The 24,265-nt window shown below is 45.0% G+C and overlaps 1 protein-coding gene across 2 annotated transcripts in view; it reads left to right on the top strand.

Moving 5' to 3' along the window:
- Positions 1–3,433: 3,433 nt before the first annotated feature.
- LOC102916413 (uncharacterized) overlaps positions 3,434–24,265 on the top strand; it is a 47,961-nt gene continuing 27,129 nt past the window's right edge. Inside the window, exons 1-2 of one of the 2 annotated variants that reach the window (XM_076575867.1) lie at positions 3,434–3,590; positions 6,741–6,832. The gene's annotated coding sequence lies outside the window, so the exon portion shown is untranslated. The remainder of the gene's footprint in view (positions 3,591–6,740; positions 6,833–24,265) is intronic. The other variant, XM_042280558.2, reaches the window with a different exon arrangement.

Here is a 24,265-nt window from a genome sequence, read left to right as displayed (position 1 = left end):
CACCCCAACTCAAGGTATATCTATATAGACCTTTCCCTCCAGAGCTGAACTAGTCCACTGCAGCTCCAGCCGCCAGAGCTGTCCTAGCGGCTCAACATATAGCCTGACTCCAGAGCAGTCAGGATACCTCTGCCCCAGAGTTGCAACACTCGCTTACACATTACCTCTCAAGACAGACAATAAAGTAATTGATTCTTTCTTTATAACTACAATTTACAGCCTGTCAACAAAAGGGTTGGCTGAGAAAATGTGCTCTTTGCTTGCACATGACAAGCTACTTAGCTATATTTCAGTGAGTTGTTGGGATGGCTCTGATTTTAATCATGTCTTTACCTATAATCACTCACTTGAGAAATGGAATGTGACCTCTCTGTGACTCCTTTATTTCCTGAAAGAGTTTGTTGGAGGTATATAAGCTTATAGAAAGACAAGAGAGAACGGAACAATGAAGTAGAACAACAAAGATGAACAGACACTAAAGAAGAAATCCATGCGGAGAGCGTGTGAGTGGCTTCTTTCCCTAAACCCCCCCCAGACAGGAAAGTCTCAGTCCTGCCAACGCTGGAGATTCCCTGCAGCCCTGTGCTGCCTGGGGGCTGGCTCCCTCAGGCCATGATGGTGCCTAACTTGAGATCTTCACTGGCTACACTTGAGGATGTCTAACTGCTTGAAAGCCTTCACCTGAAATCAGTTAGCATGTGCTTGCAAGTGGAAGCAGACAACCTGAAGAATTTAATGAATAGAGGTGCCCTCCTCCCAAAGAAAAGAAATCAAATTGTAAGGCAATATAATATTATAATTGACTTTTTTTTCTGCAGGTCATTTATTTTCTATTCATTTCTTTTTATGTTTTGCCAGCATGTATGTATGTATACCACATACATGCCTGGTGTCCCTAGAGGTCAGAAGAGAGTGTTGAATATCCAGAACTAGAGTTATGGGTGGTTGTAATCCATCATGTGAGTGCTGGGAATCAATCCCAGAACCTCGATAGCCCATTTTATACTTGGACCATGTGAAAAAATATCATGTGTTTTGATATTCAAGGTTAGGGCCCAGCCTTTGTTGAAGATATGTGTCTACTCATGTACCCGGCCAAAAGAAGATGCAGTAGACATCTCACATGACACTTGTGCCTCCTCCCCAGTGAGCAAGGCAGTTCCCTTGTCTTCCATCCCCTCTCGAGTGACCACAAGGGAAGGAGAAGCCTCTTGGGTGGGTTGAATTTACCAACCTAAGCGTGAGTCCCTGTATCCTGTCCTCCCTCATGAGTGACCATGAGAAGTGGAGCCCATCAGATGAGTACCATTTACCCAGCTCTGACTCTACATCTTGAATTCTTCCTGCAGTTGCCTGAGAATCAGCAGTAGCATGCACCGCTCCTCTTGGAGTTATTCGGCCCCAAAAACCAAGGCCCCAAAGTTAATGGGAATTGGGGTAGCATGTTCAACCCAACTCCAGAGCTGCCTTGGTCAGTGAGGACTAGTGTTCTGGCTGTGAGGGTCAGAATCTGTGAGATTCCTGGACGGGCGGCATCAAGCTTTAACTTTTTTTTTTCCATAGAAAGGGAATTTGTGCCTCTCATCGGATATGGCATTAATTTCCTTTCTGTAAGACTCTGGAATGTTCAGAAGGAAACTATAAAGAAGGAGGTACACATTCTGGCCATAAGACGTTGGAGGCTCCATGGCTGCAGGGGAATCCTTCAGAACTCAGTTCCCTTCAGAACTCAGTAGATGCTTTATATAAAATAATGCCTCAAAATCAAAAGAACTGTTGTTGAGGTCAGCTATGACTTCCTTAGTCTGATATAGGAAATTAAATGGCCCTGTCACGCGGCAATGGGGATACTCAGAAAACATTATACAAGCATGGCCACCCGTTTAGTACCTGATTTAGGTTGGCCCAGATGTAGCAGGACAGAGAAGAGTGAGGAGCAGTGGGACAAGGCACTGGGTGGTCCTAACCCAAGGTGAGCCCACGTCTTCCTTACCACAGCAGGGAAGGAGCTCAGCTGCCTTGGAGAGTTCCAACCATGTCACATGGATCTCGTTTTGATACAAGCTGCTGAGGGGCGGAAGAACCGGGAGGGACAAGGAAGGATGTTCACTGTATTGGTAGCCACAGAGGAACGGGGAGGGAGAAAACGTCCAGAGAGAGGCCTTGTCTTCACGTGAGACTTGGGTTTAGGGATCTATTGTAACTTGAGATTGGATTATTTTAAAATGTCCTCCTCGAATTCACAGTAGACTTGGTGGGCAGCACGTTCTGGGGTCTAGGGTGCTCTGTGCATGATATCTCTGTCTGCTGCACAGCTTTGCCCATTGCTGCTGTGGTCCAACCACAGCCTGGGTCCAAGTCCTAAGACAGGAAGGGCGTCAGCGCAAAGAAATGTAGTGTCCAACCACCGGATGAGTTTCACACAAGTGGCCGGCCCCAATAACTTGAGCCATCTTCATTTATACTTCAAAAACAAACATGTTTTTCCCACCCTCCAGCATTAACCTCTGGTAAAAACAAATATGTCAAATATGTTTTTCCCCCAACTTTTACATCAAAACATCTTTTAAACCAAAAACAACTCTCGGCATTTGGCTAGCTTGGCGAAATATCAAGTCAGGCTCATCCTGTCCTTACAAAGCTAAAAGGTGACAAACATAGGCACACATTTTCAGGAACTGCAATATTGTTCAAAACTTAACAAAGCGTAATTACAGAAATAGGGTGATTTGCATAAGCTGCTCACTTACAGTCAGCTTGTATTGCATTAACTGCCGTTAACTTTTGCTGCCTCTGATCCTGTCAGCACTGAATCAGAGCAATTCCCGGGGTCTGGAGGGACAGCTGGACCGTGGGGGCAGTGCAGAATACTGCCGGGACCACCCAGCTTGTATGCTCTCTTCCTTCTCGTAATGTTGATAATTCTCTTGGTGGTTTTTAGTGTCACTTTGTCAGTCACGCACGGACAGATGTGATTATTCCTGGAAACCTCAGTTTTTGTTTTCCTCGAATATTTCCCCCTAAAATTCATTGGAAACGGATGCTTCTCAGGTTTCTTATCTGGGGTCACATGTTTTGCAGGTTACATCAGATTCAAGAAACAGAAAATTATTTTCAAATATAAAATTACTTTTGTAAAGTGTGGAGGTTTCACATAATAGGCTCCTTAATTGGCAAAGAATGTGGCTTAACACAATGGGCTCCTTAATTTGCAAGGCGGTCGCTCCTGTTTGGGTCTCACCCTATCTGCGATTAAGAAGTTGTCATTCTTAAACCATGGGAATAAAGTTAGCGTTCTCGCTTTATCTACCCATGGATTGGTGCCACCTGCTGTCACTCAGGCTCTGAGCCGGGTGAGAACTGAAGCCCTGTCCAATCGAAGGCGCCGAGGTGAGACGCGTGCAATCAGGCGAACAGACCGAGGGTAGGGGGCGGGCTTTCGCGGTCCTGCTGGCGCCTTTGTCCCTGACGCGCCGGCGGACCACCATCTTGGGGTCCGGAGCCGGCCTTTCAGGTGCCGGGGACTCTGTCGGTACCGGCACGGTTCTGCGCCGCGCAGCGAGGACGCGGGGTGTCCGGACTCCGCCATGGTGAGCGCGGCGTCCCCGCGGAGCTGGTGCCGGCGGCGGCAGAGTCCCCAAGCCCGAGCCCTCCGTCCCTCCGGCTGTGGGGTGGGGGCTGGGCGGGCTCCCGGCATCCCGGGCGTCCTGTCGCATCCCTGGTCCCAGCGTGGGGACTCCCCGCGCCGGGACAGGGCTGTGGCCGGAGGTCCAGGGGCGCAGGTGTTTGGACGAAGGCCCCCGCGGGGCTTGGGGCTTGCGGCACTTGCCCGCAGCCAGCTGATCTGAAGGGACTTTCGTCCACTGGACAGTGCCGGCTCTCTGGCCCCAGCCCCCTGGTTGCCCCAGGATTTTCCTGGACCTGTGTCGCTGCACGGCCCCGCCCCGCTACCCTCTGCCCCGATTGCCTCTTGCTTTGGGTCTTATTTCTGAATCTCTGGATAGCTCTGTAGGACTAGCTCTCTAACGGTACCGATTTCAGACGTGCCTTCTGATTTCCCACCATCTCCTCCTCTCAGGGCTTTTATTTTCTTGAGTCCGGTTCTCTAGGGCATGGGTTGGAATCCGGAGGCCCACTTCCTCACTGAGTACTACTCTGCCCTCTCTGTGATGGAACCTGGGGAATGCGTACCAGGGAAGCGCACTGTCATGAACCCAGCCCCCATGGAACAGGAGTGTCTGATGCGGCGCCCAGCAGCCCAGGTGCCCAGGTTCTTCCCAGAGGCACCCAAAGAATTGAAGTAGGGACTCAGAAGAGGTGAAAACAACCATCTCTTGAAGCAGAAAGCAGGAAGGGTGGGGTCTCCAGAGTAGGGAGGCCCTGAAAGTGGTCTTTGGGCTTGTCATCTTCTTGGGCCCCTGGGTTTAATCCCATCTCCCTATGTTCTGTCTCTAGCTCAGGCAGCCTTGATCTGGATGGAGATAACCAAGGCAAGAGGCTCTGGTCGATGGATGCCTTGTTACACACACACACACACACACACACACACACACACACACACCACCATAAGTGAGACATCACCGCCTATCTTCTCTGTCACCTCTTCCCTGCTGGCCTGACCCTTTCATCCCTGACACCCAGTCTGTCTGACACTCTGTCTCTTTCTGTCTCTGTCTCTCTCTCTGTCTCTCCCCACACATCTTTTGAGGCAGGGCTTCTCATGCTGTAGCCCAGGCTGACTACAGCTTATGGTGACCCTACCCCAGCCTCTTGAGCACCCACCACCCTGCATCCCTGTCCCCTTTTCTCTCCACCTTTGGCTCATTCCTTGTTAGCATTTCTTTGAAATCCCGAAAGTGGGTGTGAAGGCCTGGGCTGGAAAAGGACTTTGCTCTCTGAGCCTCTAGCCAGGATGGACCAGGATGTGGGCTTCTAAGAGCAGCTGTGTACAGAGCGCTGACCCTTCCTGCCTTCCTTCATGTACATGCCCCTCAGTGCCAGGTGAAGGAGAAAGGGGAGGGGGCTTTTAGACCTGGGTTCAGATCTCACCTTCAAGTCAGACATGGCGGTATAGGCCTGTCATCCCAGCTACTCAGGAGGTTGAGGCCAGCTTAGGCTGCAGACTGAGTTCAAGGCCATCCTGGGCCCGTCCTTAAAAGAAAAATCAACAGGGAACCAGTTTAGTGGTAGAGTGTGTTCTTGGAGGTGCAGAGGGTGGGCCCTGGGTTCCAATCCCAGTCACCTCTCTGTGGGACTCCAGAGATGTCAATACTCTCTTCTTGGAGATCGAGGTGATGTCACCCCTAACTCTCAGGGCCGTGGGCCCACAGCCAGGCCACAGTGGGGGATTGCTTTGGAGAGACCATGCTGCTCAGAGCTCACAGTGCTCCCTGCTGGGACCCTCAGACCTAAGGAAAGATAGGACAGGGGCTCTGACCACTGTACGGAAAGGTAAGTTGAGGCCAGGGAATGGGGCTTAGTGGAGATGACTCCCTCATTGCCTGTCAGTGGGCAGCCAGGGTGGTCAGGGGATTGACCATCATAGGAATTAGATGTCGGTGTCTACTAGACTAGGAGGGCCGCAGAGGGATGGAGAGGCAGTGTTTGCTGATGCTCTCCAGTCTCCGAGGATGGATGAGGAGCTAAGAGTGTAGGAGAAAGAAAGAATGAGAGGTGTGAAGGAAGAAGGCAGGATGTGATGCAGGAAATGGAGGCCTGGTAGAGGAGGCCTGGGGCCTGAGGGAGGAGGTGAGGGTCTGTGGGAGAGGATGCCTCAATCCCAGAGAGTCGAGGGGAAGGGTTTAGGATGAGGTGATCGGAAGGAGGTCTGGTCGTGGAGACGAGTTAGGAGGAAGGAGAGAAGTCTGAGGAGCTAGTGAGGCTTGTGGAAGGACTGACCAGACAAGGGGGAGCCAAGGGGATGTGGGACGAGGACAGAAGCTCTCTCTGGGGAACCCCCACTCTGGAGAACCCTTCCCTCTGGAGAACCCCACTCTAGAGAACCCCCTCACTCTGCAGAACCCCCCACTCTGGAGAACCCCTCTCTATAGAATCCCTGACCCTAGAGAACCCCACCTCTGAAGAACCCCCCTACTCTGGATGACCCCTCCCTCTGGAGAACACCCACTCTAGAGGACCCCTCTCTATGGAGAATCCCTCCCTCTGGAGGACCCCCCACTCTGGAGGACTCCCCCAACTTGGGAGAACCCCCACTTTGGAGAACCCCACCTCTGGAGAACCGCGTACTCTGGATGACCCTTCCCTCTGGAGAACCCCCACTCTGGAGAACCCCTCCATCTGGAGAACCCCTACTCTGGAGGACTCCCCCCACTCTGAAGAACCCCTCCCTCTGAACCCCTCCTTCCGGAGTCTGATGGAAGTCTTGTCAGCTGAGAGTCCAGTAGAGTGTTTGCTGTGAAGTCACCAACGTTACTTTTAGTGTTACTTCTGAACAGCAACATCTCCAGTAAGAATGTGAACAATTCTGGGCTGAAGAGACAGGTGACTTAGTGTTAAGAGCACTGGCTGCTGTTCTTCCAGAGGACCCGGGTTCGGTTCCCAGCACCCACATGGCAGCTCACAACTGCCTGTAACTCCAGTTGCAGGGGATCTGACACCATTACACAGACAGACGTGTAGGCAAAACACCAATGCACACACAATAAAAATACATAAGAATGTTAACATTTTAATGAAACAGTCTCAGAGCCGGAGCCTGTATGACATTGATTCTTTTGCAGATGTAAACTTGAATTTTCCCGGGAAATCTTGGTGACACACTGCGTTGAGAAGGCCCGAGGGAAGACACTTTATTCCCTGGAAGCTGGAAATGGTGAGTCTGTGGTCTGGCTTCCGGATTCAGGGGAGGGAAATCTGTAGCCTGCGTAATCAGAGTAGTCTAGGTCCTCACTGTCTGTGCAACTTGACTGTGGGGTACACCCCCCAGGGCCTCTTGACCCCCAGCTCCTGGAGCCTTCATATTTGGTTTCTGTAACCTGGGATTTCCATGCTTTTGTATCTTTGCTTGGGACATCAGGTTCGATTCTGCCCCCTAGCTACCCAGTACTAAGTCTGTTTTTGTCCTGAACTCTATATGTTGGTTCTGGTGAATTTAGGAAGCCAGCCAGCACCTGGTCTTGGCTTTCTAGAAGCAACTCACCCTGACCTGCCCAGGTGGTCAGTGGCTCCTAGGACCACCAGTGTGTTTTTGAGCAGCCGGACAACGGCCCAGGAAGATCTTAGTCCTGCCAGTGACATCGGTGGCAGTGACTGGGGCTGTTTTCAGTGTTTGTGCATTGGCAGCTTTGTGCTGAAGGCTGTGAGGATGTTGGTCCTCGAATAAGGCCCTTTGTCTCTGCTGCTCCTGGGTACTGGGCATGCGCTGTGGGAGCTGGAAACTGCAGCCTGAGTGTGGAGTGGCCTAGGAAGCCGAACTTGAGGGACGTTTGTAAGCCTGGGTAGTGATGGCTGCCAGTTCACCCTCGGGGTTCCCTGGACCCAAGGCCTGGGAGGCCAAGCTGGTGTTGCTTGCTCTACCCCACCACAGGCTGCCTGTGCAGGTCTGGGTGGTGCAGTTCTGGTTTGGTGGCTCTGCCTGACTAGCTCTGACTCTTCTTGGTGACTCTTCTTGTCTTTCCGAGTCCAGGCATGTGAGTGACACTCTGGAGGTCTTTGTTGTCGCTGACCCGTCTTTACCCAGTGTCTCTTGGGTCTCTCAGCACTTCTTCCCCTCAGGCGCTGGGGTTGCTTAGGTATAGGCCGGAATCAGGATTCCCACTTCCTGAGTTGATCTTGATTAGCACCCGCCTCCCCTCTCTCCCTCCCTCACTCCCTCCGTCCATCTATCTGTCCATCAGTCTGTCTGTGTCTGTAACTAGGAACTGAACCTAGAAATTTCGGCACGCTTGACAAGCTCTGCCACTGAGCCACGTCCCCACTGGGATTCTTGGTTTGTTTTGAGACATGATCTTGGTCTGTAGCCTAGGCTAGCCTTGAATTTGGGATTATCCTCCCTTGGACTCCAAAACAGCCAGGATTGCAGGCCTGCTCCGTCAGGGCTGGTTCCACGTCCTTTGTAGCAGTGAAGAGAAGACCCTGTTCAGTGACTGGCACGTGACAGGATCCTTGGGCAAAAAAGTGCCCTTTTGCTTCCCAGGTTCTACCCTGGCCTCCTGGACATGCCTCCAGCAGCAGGCCGTGAGGTTGGGGTCACACAAATGCCCGAAATATGCCTTTGTCTGTGGGCTCCATGCACCCAGCCCAAGCCCTTGCAGGACAAGATGATGCTTGTGGAATCCAGATGCATATGGCTACAGGGACTTGGAGACAGGTGCAGATGTGGTGAGAGGCGGAGGGAGACGGCAGACAGGCCAGAGACCATAATCAGGCCAAGGCTCCCGGACCTGTGTGCTCTGACTCCTGCTCTCTCACTTTCCACCCTGCTTTGCAGAGAGGAACAAGCCACAGGGCGTGGGGACGGGAAGCACACGCTCATGTCGGGAGGCAGAGCAGAGGGTTCCTGTCTCTGCCCTGAGGTGGAGCCCACAGTTCCCGCTTTCAGCATTGTCCTAGGGTTGATAACTGAGTCAAAAGAGACAGGTTAGGGGACTTTGGAGACTCAGAGGGTGGGGAGATGCAGACTGTACCCCAGACCGGTCGGAGGAAATGCAGAGTCCTAATGTTAGTTACTGTTCGGTCTCTGGGATAAAGCACCAGGACCAAGGTAACTCAGAAAGTAGCTAAGAGCTCACATCGTGATCTAAAAGCAGGTGGTCGAGAGAGCTGCCTTGAGAGAGTGCAAGTCTTTGGAAACCCCAAAGCCTGCCCCTAGTGACACACCTCCAACAAGGCCACACCCAACCCTTCCCAAACAGTTCCACTAATTCAAACTTATGAGCCTGTGGAAGCCATTCTCATTCAAACCACCATGGCCCCTATGCTTCCTGAGATCCATCCCTCCTTCCCGCCTTGTGTCTTCTTGTTTTTCTGCAGCTCAGGCTAGCCTCAGGCTTATGACGTCCTTCTGCGCCAGCTTCCTACGTGGTTTATAGGTGTGAGCCACCAACCCTAACTCTCTGTACCCCCTTTTCTCTCCCCATCGCTGTCTGTGTCCTCTGTAGTATCTTTCTGACACCCCTAAAGAGAGCAAGAAGACCTTGTCTGGAAAGGGACTTCGGCTAACCCCCAGCTGGGTAGATAATTACCCAGGATTCAAGGGCAGCAGCGCTGGTTTCCTCAGTCTTTAAGGATGGAGAAGGGGCTGAAGTGTCTGAGGAAGGAGGACCTGTGGGTCAAAAATGACTTGAGAGATAAAAAGGGAGAAAAGAGGGTGTGAGTGAGGAAGTGGGAGTCTGAGGGAAGAGTAATTAATATAGAACCTGGCAGTTGACGACACAGCATGCTGCTCCAACTTCCTTTCAAGAAAGGATTTTTTTAAAAAACAGAAATCACTTTATTGTAATGGAATTACAAATAAAAACATCACGCAGTTAGATTAAAGCATTCACTCAAATACTTGCCCAGTTCCAAACTGTACATCTCAGTGAACTTCTTTGTAGTTTGAAGTAAGCCATTCTGAAGCCATGGAGCTTTGCTTAGGGTTTTACGCTTTCACTATCAATTTTATATATATATATATATTTTTCCATCACAGGCAATTTATTTTGTTCTATTCATTCACAGTTAATACAGAAAATACTTGGAGACATTTCCATATAATGTTTGACACAGAAATCATCAAATAGAAGTATACAATGTTGACAGGAGACAGTACATTTATAATTTATAACCCCAAATGTATTTATAAATTAGAAATGGGAAGATCTACAAATGAAATTATGAAGGTTCACCAAAGTCATTTCATCTGTCAGTTTCTCATTCATTTTTATGTCTTAATAATATTCTATTGTATGAATAAGCCACATTTTATTTCTCTCCTTATTTGATAGCTATTTGAGTTGTTTTAACTTTTTTACTATTAACAACACACTGCTGTAAACCTTCATGTACATGTTTCATAGGTGCACATTTTCAGTAGTTTGAGGATATATTCCTAAGGGTAGAATTGTTGAGTAACAGAGTAACAATGTTTTGCATTTTGACCAACCACCAAACTGTTTTGCCAAAGTGGCACACCATTTTACAATCTCACCAAATCCTCGTTTTTAAGGCTCTGATTTTTGTGCAAAAGCATTCAATCATTCTGTCAGACCAAACCAGGAAAAGTAAGCTATAGTTCAGAGCTGTTCTATTCCATTTACTATGCAAAGCCATTCTTGGCGTTTGCAACTCTCAGCCCTTTTGAGTATTCTTGCAGTGTTCACTTTTTTCTCCACCACTTTTTTTTTTCTTCTTTTTTTCTGGTTTATTTCTATCTATTACAAATGTATAAAAAATCCTCCATCAACGCTGCTGATAGCAGCAGAACCTTGAGAAATATACCTTTGGTTTGCCTCAGAAAAGGAACACATATTGCACTGTAAAGTTTATAAAATTGGCGCAAAACATTGTGATAATGTTACAATACCAGTTTTAAGAGTTCAGTGACTAATGGGGAGCGGATGGGATACATGCAGAACTGTGAAAGCGATCTCACTTAGCCAGCTGTACGCGTAGATTGTAAATCTACATTCAGATCATTTCTGAACTAAGACTATCATCTCAGTTTATCTGTTGAGGTCAACCAGGAAACCCTAGAATATATCTTGATTTTTGCAAAAAACAAAATAGGGGGAGGGGTTTCTTCAGCATTTCAGTCCATGAGTAACAGTATCCTAACAGGCAAAGTGTTCTCTCACTGTCAACATAGAATGAACTGCTGCTGGAGGTCAACTTGGGTTTTAATTTGCATTAGCACTTACATGCATAGTAGTCCAAGTTGTTGACCTCATGACTTTAAAAAGTAACTCTAAAAAAGTAAAATGGCCCTTCTTGGAAGACTAAAGAAAGACATCCAGCCACAGTTGTAAAAAGTCTCATCAAAACAATATACCTACTTTTATGAATTACACCTCAATTTAAAAAAAAAAAAAAAGTAGCCCCAAATAAGAAGCAGCTCTGAAAAAGAAAATATAACTTAAGATATTTGAAAAAAAACAAGGTGAATACAGGTTCAAAAATAATTAAGATACATTTTCCTAAGGCTACCTAGAATTAGGCTTTAAAGAATTCTACCATTTCAAGTTTACCACTAGTTGCTAGATACCTATTTACAAACAAGATGTTCACTTTTTTTGTTCCTTTATCAAGAGAAAAATCTACCTTCAGACTATGAGGGTGGTGATGGGGAGGGACTAGAAAATAAGATTCAAACAATCCCATGCAAATATCACATTTTTCAAATGGAAGAACTCCAAACTGCACTAGAAGTTCCAATCACTAAGACACTTTCCATTGAAATGATTTAAGTACAACTACATGGCACCAAGGTTTAGGCCTAATATAGGCCTGACAACCTAGTCCTTGTTTTCTGGAAGAAAGGCCTCAAAAGTCCCACTCAATTCCACATAACAATACTTCAAAGATCAATTAGGTTTTCATTTCCTTAATATTTTTATTTTTGACTTCTAATCTTAAAGACTAGATTAAAACTTAGCTCATTTCCCAGAAGGCATTGCTTCCCTTTGCTCTATGAAAGAGTCCACCAAGACCTCCTCCTCAAAACCATCTAGCCCCCATCCTCCAGCCTGTGCTTGTGATGCATCTTTCTCAACATCCTGAAAAGGTAATGTAGGTAAAATATGCTCATAAACATTAAAACTAGTTGTTAGAAAGATGTAACTAGCTTATAATTTAAGTTTTAAAACATAAATACTTGCAGCTTGATCTGCACTGACAATGATTGTCGGAGCCTAGAATTCAACATTTACAAATTCTCATTCACACACACAAAACACACTATTATCACACAACTTGTGTCTTGAGAGAATCTTCTGCTTTTTAAATCTTTGGCCTCCCAGTCAATCCCAAGTTCAACCAACTTTAACTAAAACTTCACTCAGAATTTCACCAAGCTTTTCACCCACACATTAATGCTTGTCGTATCTTTCATCAACTGTCAAAATCTGAAGCCTGCTCAGAGATCGCCAGGTAAAAGAAAATAAATGAAATACACAGAGGTTATTTCAAAACAGAACATGACATCATCATCAAAAAAAAAAAAAAAAAAAGTCACGATTCCCGATTGGGATCATCCTTTGTTTACTACTAGTAAGAAAAATCCCACGTTGGACTATTTCACACTCCGGCATTGGCCAAAGGACACGAGAGCTGGTTCTGGAGCATACAGTTTCTCACACAGGTGTCCCCAGAGGAACACCAGGGACAAAGTCACGTGAGGCCTCTCCTGTACAAAGACTGTCTCACAGGGGCAGCGAGGACACCCACTAGTTTGTGGAGATCCCTGAGAAAGTATGATTCTTAAAATGTGGACTGTACATAATTCACATCAGCCCTGTTCAGGTACTCACTGGAAGAAAGATGCAGCTGTTTGCCAGAACTCAGCACTCCACTCTAGATCAGCCATGTGGCCATGATGGTTTTCTCATAAGTGATATTCTTTAGTTTAAAGGATAATTACGTTGGGCTACAGATTTGCTATTTCCAAGGATGACTTGGAGTTCATCACTCATCACTTGATTTGAGTAACCATCCCAACATCAACCATCTATTGAAAAAAGAAACTCTTCAAAGAATGACTTCTCACTCTGTAAAAAAACTCTAATGGCTGATACTGAGATTAAATTGTGTTCAATATGGGATCTAGTGGCTTACTGCAAAAACCAGACCCGGAGAGCTGTAGAATTAAACATATGCTCACCATCTCTGCTGCCTTAGTCTCCGTCGCGGATTTCCGAGTTCTGGTAGTTACCTGGACCACTGAGGCATTGCCACAAGACCTATCTCCGCCACGTGGCCTGTCTACTTCTGTGGGCCACCGCCGGGCCTGAATGTCTCTGTCAACCGCCGGGCCCGTCCACCTCCGCCTGCTTATCTCCGCCGCCGGGCCCGTCCACCTGCTCAGGCCGCTGCCACAGGCCTACCTGCGTCTGCTTGTCTCTGCCATCTTGAATCTCCTCAAGAAAGGATTTTTTTTAATGTGCATTTTTTTTATTAAGTCAAAAATATAAAATTTAAATACCAGTCTTAACTTGTCTATATCCACACATTTTTTTTTCAGAAGGGGAAAGTAATCTGAAACATTTATTTAAATCTTCTGTTTATACCTTTGTAACTGGTATTTATATCTTCAATCATTTTCTTAATTAATTATTTATATTTATTTATTTATTTATTTATTTATTTATTTATTTATTTATTTTATGCCGAATGCTGTTTATTGAAGGAGGGAAGAGGTCTTGAATACAGGCTTACAGCACAATGGGAGAACCCCAGAGGGCAGAAGTTCACTACTGATGTTTTACAATCTAAGCTGTTAATGCCCATTGTGCAGGATACATAGACAAGGAACTTCCCTTAAGCATTCAAGAGGGTGAAACCCAGGAGGGAATTGTCATAGGGAGGATATCAAGGTCAAGGTCAGCAAGCAAGGCAACAGTTATCCAAAACGGGGGCCAGGACCCTACAGGTCCCCCTTTTACTAATAAATGAGCTTCTGACTTAGGTTGTGTGGTACGTCAGCAGGTCACCTTACCCGTCATGGAGACGCCTGCCCAGGCCACACAGGTGCTCTGTCTTAGGTTAGTGAGTGCCCCCCAGGAATTGCCTGTTTCTGAATACTCATTATCATACAGGCTCAATCGTGTGTGAGCTGCATGGTTAATTGCTGCCAAAGATCTCAAAGTGGCACTGGGCTTGCAATCTGTGTGTTCGACACAGAAAAGACCAACAGAAGTCCTAACTCACCCATAGCCATTAGATTAAAGGCAACTGAGCCATTCCCTTCCTTAACGAGCCTTACTGCAAATTGGAGTCCTTGTAAGATGGTAACCCAAAAGCAAATGGAAATTGAGTTTATAAATTTATAATTTTCAAAGCCAATCAAACTGTATATAACTACTGAATTAAATTTATCATGCCCAATAGAATGAAAGATTAACTAACTGTGGTAGCTACTTTTGCTGCCAGGGTCTCCACTGTGCTGGCTATAGTAAGCAATTATGAAATGGCAATCCCAGAAACAGTAGCAGTGGTGGCCACCACTGCTGTAACAGCAACAACGGCAGCAGCGATGTCAAGTTCTCTTCTGGAGCGTGTTTATGGCTAGGTGTGTAGGTAATCAACTGCCTCCAGTAGTGGCATAGGACGTGTAGTCTCGCTGGAGGTTTCAAAAGCCACGTACCATTGTGAGTTCTCTCTCTGCTTCATCTTGCTGTTTGAGATGTGAGGCCACACTCAGCCCTCAGCATCCAGCTCCATTTGCCATGCCTGCCTGCTGCCACATTTCCCTGCAGAGATGGTGGTAGACTCCTGTCCCTGTGGGACAGTCAGCCCAACATGAAGTCTCTCCTAAAGTTGCCTTGGTTGTGGGGTTTTCTCACAGCAATAGGAAATTGACTAAGATGGCCTGCCTCCAGTTTATTGATGACAGCAGCTTCCCTCCTGACTATAAGTTCTTAAAGCCTTTGTTGAAAATCCTCTGAACGGGCTGGGCGGTGGTGGCACACACCTTTAATCCCAGCACTCGGGAGGCAGAGCCAGGCAGATCTCTGTGAGTTCCAGGCCAGCCTGGTCTACCGAGTGAGATCCAGGACAGGCACCAAAGCTACACAGAAAAACCCTGTCTCGAAAAACCAAACAAACAAACAAAAAAACCAAGGGGGAAAAAAAAGAAAGAAAAAAGAAAATCCTCTGAATGATGTATTCGGAAGCTTTCATCACAGTGACAAAATGCCCAGGATAGACATCTTAAGGGGGGATGGTTTACTTTGACGCGTGATTTCAGAGCTTTCAGTCAGTGGTTAGCTGGTCATGTCACACTGATCCTGCAGTGAGAAAGAACATCTTGGCAAGACAGTCGTGGTGGGGCAAAGTGGATCACCTCGCTGCAGCCAGGAAGGGGGGTGGGGCATGGGGGGGTGGGGGCTGCTGACATCTCAATAGCCCTTCCAGCACATGTCCCTAGTGACCTCATTTCCTGGCCCTGGACTCCATCCGAAGACAGTTCAGTAGACTATTGACCAAGGCTTTTGGCCTGGACTTTGGAGTGTGGTTCAGATCCGGAATTTAACCTGAGTGATTTTATTTTGAGGTTGTTCATTCTGTTCCAGTGGTGTTTGTGACCCTTGTCCTATTGCCCTGCTGTTTGGTCACCATGTCCCCATAGTGCTGTTTGAAGGCAGGTATTACAAGGTTGTTTTGTCTTGTTGATTTTTGAGACAGGTCTCACTATGTGGCCCTTGCTAGCTTAGAACTTGCTCTGTAGGCCAGGCTGGGTTTAAACTCACAGAGACCCGCCTGAGTACTGGGATTAAGGCTTATACCACCATGCCTAGCTCAAGTATGCTCTTTTAATCAAAATTACGTTGACGGTTTGGGACCTTTAGTACATACATACTGTCCAGGACAGCATGTTTGTAGTGCCCGACTTTTGTATTAGGATGAGTATTTTACTGAATCTTTGAATCTCTGTGGGCAATTTGGATTTCTAGAGTTAATTTTTACAATCTGTGAACCTGAAATCTGTGTGTGTGTGTGTGTGTGTGTGTGTGTGTGTGTGTGTGTGTGTGTAGTGTGTGTGTGTAAGGTAGTCACTGTGTATCCAGGATGGCCTTGAACTCACTGTGTAGCCCAAGCTGGCCTAAACTAGTAGCCACCCTCCTGTCTTGGGTCCTGGGTCATGCAGTCTTTCCATTTTTGAATGGGGGTGCTGTCCTCTGACCTGTTTCAGTGTTCTTGACTTTTCAGGATAGTGGTCTTTCGTGCTTCAGCTAGTAAGTTATAAAATGAGATGGGTGAGGAAGCTCAGTAGAGAAGAGCTTGCCCAATATGTACAAGGTTTAGGTCAAGTCGCCAGCACTGCAATACTAGATAAGTAGATAAATAAATAAAACCTCCAGCTCCATAATGAGTGAGTGTATAAATGAATTGAAGCTATTAAAAGAGTTTGAAAATAATTTAGTAGTTACTGTGAATGGAATTTTATTATGAATTACTGTTTTAACAACTTTGTACTACTTTTTAAGATAGAATCTCATCTTGTTATACCCACATCGCAGGGACACCCCCCCCCCCCCCAAAGACCACCACGGAGATGAATCTCATATGTAAAAGCAAAGAGCCTTTATTTCAAGCTTGGAGCTTGGTCTCTGTTTGTCTGATGCAGTGGTGAGAGCAGAGAGCCCAGAGCCCAGGCAGGGTGGGGTTTTTATCATAGCAGAGGTTGGGGTGAGGGGATTTCCAGGGCTCAGGACCCTGATTAGCTGACATTTGTCTGGGGGTATAGGGAATGTTTGGAATGTCAGGTATTTCCTCTTAGATGCAGCCCTCCACGGGTGGGGTCAGTTTATAGCTTTTTCTAGGGACCGGGTGATACCTGCCAGTGAGCTTATCAAGGCAGCTGTGTCTGGGCCTCTAAGTCTGTCATGGCAGCTGTGTGGTCAAGCTGTTTTGGGCCCCCACAATGTAATCCAGGCTGGCTTTGAACTTACTGTGTAGCTGAGGAGGACCTTGAACTTCTAATCCTCCTGCCTCCACCTCTCCTTTTCAGGGATAATCATGAGTGCCACTGTACTCATCTCTGTGGCTAGGGAGCAAATCCAGGATTTCATGCATGTGGGGCAAGTATTCTACCAAATGAGCTGCATTCTCAGCCAGGAATGTTGTTATTGATGCATACACAACCCTGTATTTGGTACTCGAGTAATTTGATCTGTTCCCCCTTTCTTTGAAGTATGTGTTTCTCTTTTTACAATTTTATTTTACTTATTTATATTGACTGTGTATATGTGTAGACAAACATGTGTCACAGTGCACAGAGGTCAGGGGAAAACTTGTAGGAAGAAGTCAGTTCTCTTCACTCTGTGGATCCCAGGGTTTGAATTTAGGTCATCAGGCTTGGCGACAAGTGCCGTTACCTCCTGAGCCATCCTACTGGACCTTTTCTCTTTATAAAATCATTTGGCCTGCAAATGAAAACACTTTTACAGTCTCCTTTTGATTTAGAGAGCCTTTGTTTATGTCCCTACGTCCATGGCTGAGACTTCTATGCAGCGCATCGAAGAAGGTGGGGAGGTACTGTTAGGGTCTGAGAATCCGGGAATAACCCACCAGGAAGACTTGGTTCCAGTGAACAAAAACTTAACAGAAAAGGCTGGTATCTCAGGGAGGTGGCCCGTGTTGGGATTGAACCACCTCCCCAGGGTAGGGGAGGAAGCAAGTACTTCAAAGGCAGAAGAAGCCACTGCAACCTCAACCAGTCATAAAGAGCATGGGGGGATGCGGTTAGGGACTTTCCAGGGCAGCGGATTCCCCAGCCTATTGGGGAACTTTGGGGTTTGTGGTTCTGCCCCAGCTTAGTACCAACCAATCAGGGTGAAATTTTTGCAGTTAGGCTATTTCCTGGACATTTGGAGTTAGGCCATTTCCTAGACATCTGAGGTGAAATAATTTTTAGCGGGTTAGTCATCTCCCTCTGTTGAAATTGAGGCCTAAGAGAAAATGGAGTCCCTGTTGCTAAATTGGACCTAATAATACTAACTACATCTTTGTCTTGTTACAGACCTTAGAATAAGTTTGAGGCTTTTGCCATTCATAAAGTTGTAGGTTGTGGCTTCATTGTACTTAACCATTACTATATACAGCTATGATCTTGTTGTCTATTTATTGAGAGATTTTTCTTAAGATGGGGTATTGAAATTTGTTAAATGCCCTTTAAGAATCTGTTCTAACCTTCATATGCCTTTTATTGTTTATGTTGTGGATCTGGTGTCTCATACATGTGAAATTTTATATGGTGAATGTTGCAAACCCTGGTATGCATCACATGATTATAGTTTATAATTTTCTTTTTTAAAGACAGTGTCTCATGTAACCTGGACTGCCTTTGAACTTTCATATTGACAGGATGGAGCAGAGCTTCTGATCCTCCTGCATCTGCCTCCTGAGTGCAGAGATTACGGTGTGCACTACGGATCCTGTGTGCATACTGTCTTAGGGTTTCTATTGCTGTGAAGAGACACCATGATCATGGCACCTCTTGTAGAGGAAGACATTTAACTGGGACAGGCTTACAAGTTCAGACTTTTAGTCCATTATCTCATGGAGGGAAGCATAGTGGCACCCAGGTAGACATGGTGCTGGAGAAGGAGCCAAGAGTTCTACATCTGGATCAGCAGGTAGCAGGAAGAGAGAGAGAGACACTGGGCTTGGCTTGAGCATTTGAAACCTCAAAGGCCAGTGACACCTCCTCCAACAAAGCCACACCCACTTCAACAAGGCTCCACCTCCTAATAGTGCCACTCCCTATGAGCCTATGGGGGCCAATTACATTCAGACCACAACATGTAGTTTATAATCTTTATGTGCTGTTCCTCTTGATTTTTTTATTTTACTAAAAAGTTTTAATGATAACCCTTTTTTCCATTTATTTATTTATTGGGGAGGTGGTGTGTATGCCATGGTGAATATGTTGAGGTCAGAAAACAACTTGTAGGACTTGGTTCTCTCCATCACATGGGCCTCAGACATCACATCAACTCAGTCATCAGACATGGTGGCAAATGCCATTCTCCACTGAGCCATCTCACAAGCCCTTGTTAAGAGTTTTTTACATGTGTCTTCGTCAGTGATACTGGATCTGTGATTGGACTACAGACAGTTGTGTCCATGACTAATTTTATTTTATTTATTTTTTTGAGATAAGGTCTTACTCTGAAGCATAGACTGGCCTGGGTCTTGATTGTGTTGCCCAACCTGACCTTGATCTTGCATCTCTTGCCTCAGCCTCCAGAGGGCTGGGATTACTGGCGTGTGCCCCTCCATCCTCCAGTGTGTACCCTCACCACCACCCCAAGGTCTTAGGCTCTATATCTGTGTCTTCCTTCCTCTCCAGGATCTTGCTGGGTAGCCCAGGTTAACCTCAAACACATGATGGAGCTTCCTGAATATAGGCATTACAAACGGATGCCCCACTCTGAGCTTGAGACAGGATTTCACTCTTTGTCTAGACTGGCCCTGAGCTCAGTTTTCTGTCCCAGCCTCTTAGGTAGCTTGAAACAGTTGCACATCACAACACTCACCTGAGTCTCGTTTAGCACCTAGTAGCTGCCAGGACGCCTCTGCCCACCCTGTGGCCACAGCGCGTCTGTTCTGAAGCGCAGAAGCGCTTTGCCCTCCTATTCAGAACCGGTGCTTTGTTTCCTAAGAACTGGCAGATATTCATGTGTCATTTAGGAGCCTACATTTCCCTGTTTCTTTGTCTTTTGAAACTGTCTTTTGTAGCCCAGGCTAGCCTTAAACTTACTTTATATAGTTTTAAAAGCATTATACAAGCCGGGTGATGATGGCACAAACCTTTAATCCCAGCACTCGGGAGGCAGAGGCAGGTGGATCTCTGAGTTCGAGGCCAGCCTGGTCTACAGAGTGAGTTCCAGGACAGCCAGGGCAGTTATAAAGAGAAACCCTGTCTTGAATTCCTTCCCCCAAGAAAAAAGCATTTTAGTGCTGGTTGTAAGGTTATAGCTGGGAAATTCCAGGGCCTCTGCTTGCTGTTCCTTTATAAGGCGCTTTAGGTTTACCTCTTGAGGGCTATAGAATCCTCTAAGAGGAAGTTTGTTAGTTTCGATGTCTGATGGAACTGTGCAGATCTACTGAGGATCCTTGAGTTTCCTGAGTTTCTCTGTGTATATCTCTCCTGTGATGGTAAAATTCTCTTGCTGAAACTGTTTTCATGTGCTTTCTCTTCTGGAACATTACTAGTGTGTGATTCCTTAATGTCCATTATTATATATCAGAAGGTCAATTACTCCTTCTGTGTTTTCCATTTCTGAATCTGTTGAGGTATTTAAGAATAAAGTCATTTTGCTTTGGAGTTTTTCTCTGTCTCATCAGTTCAGCTGTGGAATCTGCTTTTTATTCTTTTTCTGTTTGTGTTGCTTTGGAGGGTTGTTCTTCCTTTTTTACATTCTTTCTTTGGAGATGGGTCTCACCATGTAGTCCAGGCTGGCCTTGAACTCACAGAGATCTGCCAGCCTTTTTCTCCCAGTGACTCTGTCACTGTGCCTGGCTTTGTTTTCCCATTTTTGTAAAATTGAGCTCTTTCCATGCAAATTTTCTTTTTTTTTTTTTTAATAATTATTTCTTTCTCTGAGTTCCATGTGTCCTAATGGAGTTTTCTCTCCAATTTGGTTGTATTTTCTCTTTTACTATCTTCTTTTATCTTATATAGTCTCCAGATCTTTATTTTGGGTTACTTATCATGCAGTTTAATGCCACTTGAGGGTAATAGTCCAGTCATTGGACAATGTGAGAGTAAATTCTATCTTGTGAAAGTTTCTGATTCACTTGTCATGGTGTTAAGTGGGACCTCACTTAGCACATTAACAAAACTGATGTATTCTTTCCCATTTGCAGGACAGTGCATGACCAAACCAGAGTACATCTTTAAGTGGGAGCTTAGATTTGGGCTATGGACCACAGCAGAAGCCTCAATTCAATGCCTCCCAGGTCAATCAGTGCATATGGCAAGAAGAGCGCATCAGATATTGGTTGTGTTGAACTGTTTTTATACCAAAACTGTTCCTATAGATAGCTAGTCCTGTGACTCAGTCATGTGTTTTATGCAGTTTTTGAAGAGGGTTCTCCATGTTAACACATTCCCCAGTTTCTGCTATTGAAGTATATTTTCTGAGATTTTTAAAAATTTCAATCCTATATAACAGTTAGATCCAGTGGTTCTCAACCTGTGGGTTGTGACCCTCTGAGGGTGGAATCACTTAAGGCCATTGGAAAACACAGATACTTACATTACGAATCATAACAGTACAGTTTGAAGTAGCAATGAAAATAATTTTCTGATTGGGTGTAAGCACAATGTGAGGAGCTGTATTAAAGGGTCACAGCATTAGGAAGGTTGAGAACCACTGACTTAGATAGTTTTATTGGTTAGTCACTGTATCTAAATTTTCACTTTTTTAATTTAAGCAGTTGCTATTCTTTTAATACTTGCTTTTATAACTGTGGTGGTGATACTGATGGTAATCACACAGACAACTTTTTCTCTTTTCTTTTTCTTTTTTCTTTTTTCTTTTCTTTTTTTTTCTTTTTTTTTTTTTTTTTTTTTTTGAGACAGGGTATCTCTGTGTAACAGCACTAGCTGTTCTGGAACTCACTCTGTAGCCCAGGCTGGTCTGGAACTCATAGAGATCCACCTGCTTCTGTCTCCAGAATGCTGGGATTAAAGGCGTGCGCCTCCATGCCCACAGATGACTCTTAAAGTCCTCTTACATTCATTGTAAGAAAAGTGAATCAAACAGATGAGGATTGTGGTGACATGGAGCTCAGAATATTTACTAGGGGGAGAGAAAAAGTAGGTATGAGGTTTTATTTTAAGAAGAGTGTAAACTGAACTCAGTGTTAAGGAGTTGTTTATTTATTTCTGTTTAAATTGGACATAACTATTTTCCAAATTTGGCACATCATACCTGATTCTTGGATGGTGGTATTTTTTTTTAATTTTATTTTATTCCCGGAGCTGAGGACCAAACCCAGGGCCTTGTGCTTGCTAGGCAAGCGCTGTACCACTGAGCTAAATCCCCAACCTCGGGTGGTAGTATTTTTAATATCATTTTCTGTGTTTATAAAGTGAATGCCAGGGTTGAGACCAGCCATGAAAGTCCAGAAAAAGACTTGTGGCAAATAGGAATCAACAAAGCAGTACATCAAATGAAGACTTGATTTAGGTAAAACATTTATTGTGAGCTCTCCAACCACGGTTCAGATCTGAACACAAAGAATGAAAACTCTTCAGGAGCTGCAGGCTGGAGAAGAGCCAGCTTTTCTCTTTTTTAAACTAGTTGGAATAAAGTAGAGATTGTAAGCATGAGGGTAAAGAGAAAGGAACTTGGGAAGAAAACAAGACAACTGAGAACGTGTGATGGGCATTTCAAAAGAGTGTTGCCAAACCCAGTACTATTATAATTATATAATTTCAGCCCTCTGATGTCCTGACCATCTTGGTCTCCATAACAAGATACAAGATTCATGATGTTACACTCAATATATTTGATGAGGGATATCCATCAAAATCACTGTAATCTTACACATCAAAAGATTTTATATTCAAGATGCCTCTAGTAGATTCAATAAATGCTATAAGTCCTTTTTTTAGGCAGCATTTAATGCCCCAAACATGAAAAATGTAAGGAAGCAAACCATTAAATTTAATGTATTTGGGATAATGTTCTATTAACAGACGAAACTGAAAATGGTAAGTACGTACATGAGAGATATAGTTATTTTGAGAAATCTTTTATTAAGTAGTTATACTTTAGAAAACATTAGGATATATGTACTAGGGAAGGCCTAGTGAGTATAAGGAATATAAGCATTTTTTATGTCTCAAGGCAGAACTAAAAGTTCAACAGAAAATCCTCTAAGGGAGAAAATCCTATGAGCATAAAGCATATGGGAAAAAGTATAACCAGATGTCACAGCTCAACAGGAATCAGAAATCTTACACTTTCTTTCTTCTGAGACAGGGTTTCTCTGTGTAGCCCTGGCTGTCCTGGAACTAGCTCTGTAGACCAGGCTGGCTTGGAACTCACAGAGATCCACCTGCCTCTGCCTCCTGAGTGCTGGGATTAATGGTGTGAAATCTTACACACTTTAAGATCCTTATATACATATAAAATATAGGAAAGCTTTCTCTTGTAAGTCAGCCCTCACTCAACATCAGAAATCTTAGAATAGGGAGAAGCCTATGAATTTACAGATTGTTAGGAAACTATTTGATTTGAAGTCGGTCCTCATCTTTCATCAGAGAACACATATAGGAAGAAGCCTTGTGAATGTAAAGAATGCACGAAAACTGCTAACTTCAAGTCATAACTCACTGTACATTAGAGAATTCACATAGGTTGGAATGCTTAATAATGCAAGAAAGCTCTCTTTTGCAAGTCACAGCTCTGTGCATCAGAAAAATCACACGAGTCATAAACCATATGAATGAAACTTTCTTGAACAAGTCAGATGTCATTTGACTTCAGAGAATTCATACAGGCAAGAAGCCTTATGAATATGAAGAATGTGAAAGCTTTCACCCACAGGTCATGTATCTGTACATCATGGACTGCACATAAGTGAGAAACTCTGAATATAAAAGATGAAGGGAAGCTTTCTCTGTAAGTCAGAACTCATGCATCAGATAATTCATAAGGTGAGAACTCTCTTGGATATAAAGGGTGCAGGAGATATTTCTCTTGGGTCAAAACTATATCAGAGGACTCATATAGCTGAGAAACCCTGGGAATGCAAGGAATGCAGGGAGAGATTCTACCAGAAGACAAGCTTCACCCTACACCAGAGAATATGTACAGGGGAGAAATCCTTTACTGTAAGGAGTAAGAAAAGCTTTCTTCTCAGTCAAAATTCACTGTATATCAGAGAACACAGATGCCCTTTGAATGTAAATAATGCAGGAAAGCTTTCTTTTGCAAGTCACAACTTATTGGACATCAGAGATCCCAGACAGGTGAGAAGTCTAATGAATATGAAGAATTTAGGGAAGCCTTCTACAGCAAGTCACAACTCATAGTTCTTCAGAGAGCTCATATTGGTTAGAGATCGTATGAAGACAGAATGCAGAAGGCATCCAACTCAGGCCAGGTCCAGTGTCTCTTTGTTCCTGCTGCCTGCAAATCCAGATGTAGAACTCTTAGTTACTGTGTCTGCCTGCATGCTACCGTCCTCCCAAACATGATGGGAATGGACTAAACCTCGGAAACCATAAGCAAGCCCAAATTTAATGCTTTTATAAGAGTTGTGTTGGTCATGGTGTTTCATCACAGCAATAGTAACCCTGACTAAGACACCACTCAAGCAAAGAGTACAAAAATATTTAATAACATGAAAAGGAACATGCAAGAATTGTCAGATAACATGAAAATGCCCTATTTTCAAATTATAGGCATAGATGAAAGAGAAGAATCCCAGGACAATGGCATAGACCAGATCTTCAACAGGATCATACAAGAAAACTTGGCCAAATTAAGGAAAAACACATTCATACAGATTCAAGAAGCACACAGACCACCAAATAGACAAGACCAGAAAAGTAGCTCCCTATGGCATATTACATTTCAGACATTAA

This window comes from Peromyscus maniculatus, chromosome 7 (assembly GCF_049852395.1).
Source record: "Peromyscus maniculatus bairdii isolate BWxNUB_F1_BW_parent chromosome 7, HU_Pman_BW_mat_3.1, whole genome shotgun sequence".
NCBI lineage: Eukaryota > Metazoa > Chordata > Mammalia > Rodentia > Cricetidae > Peromyscus > Peromyscus maniculatus.
Note: the sequence above shows the minus strand (reverse complement) of the source record. Positions and strands in the feature narration are given on the sequence as shown.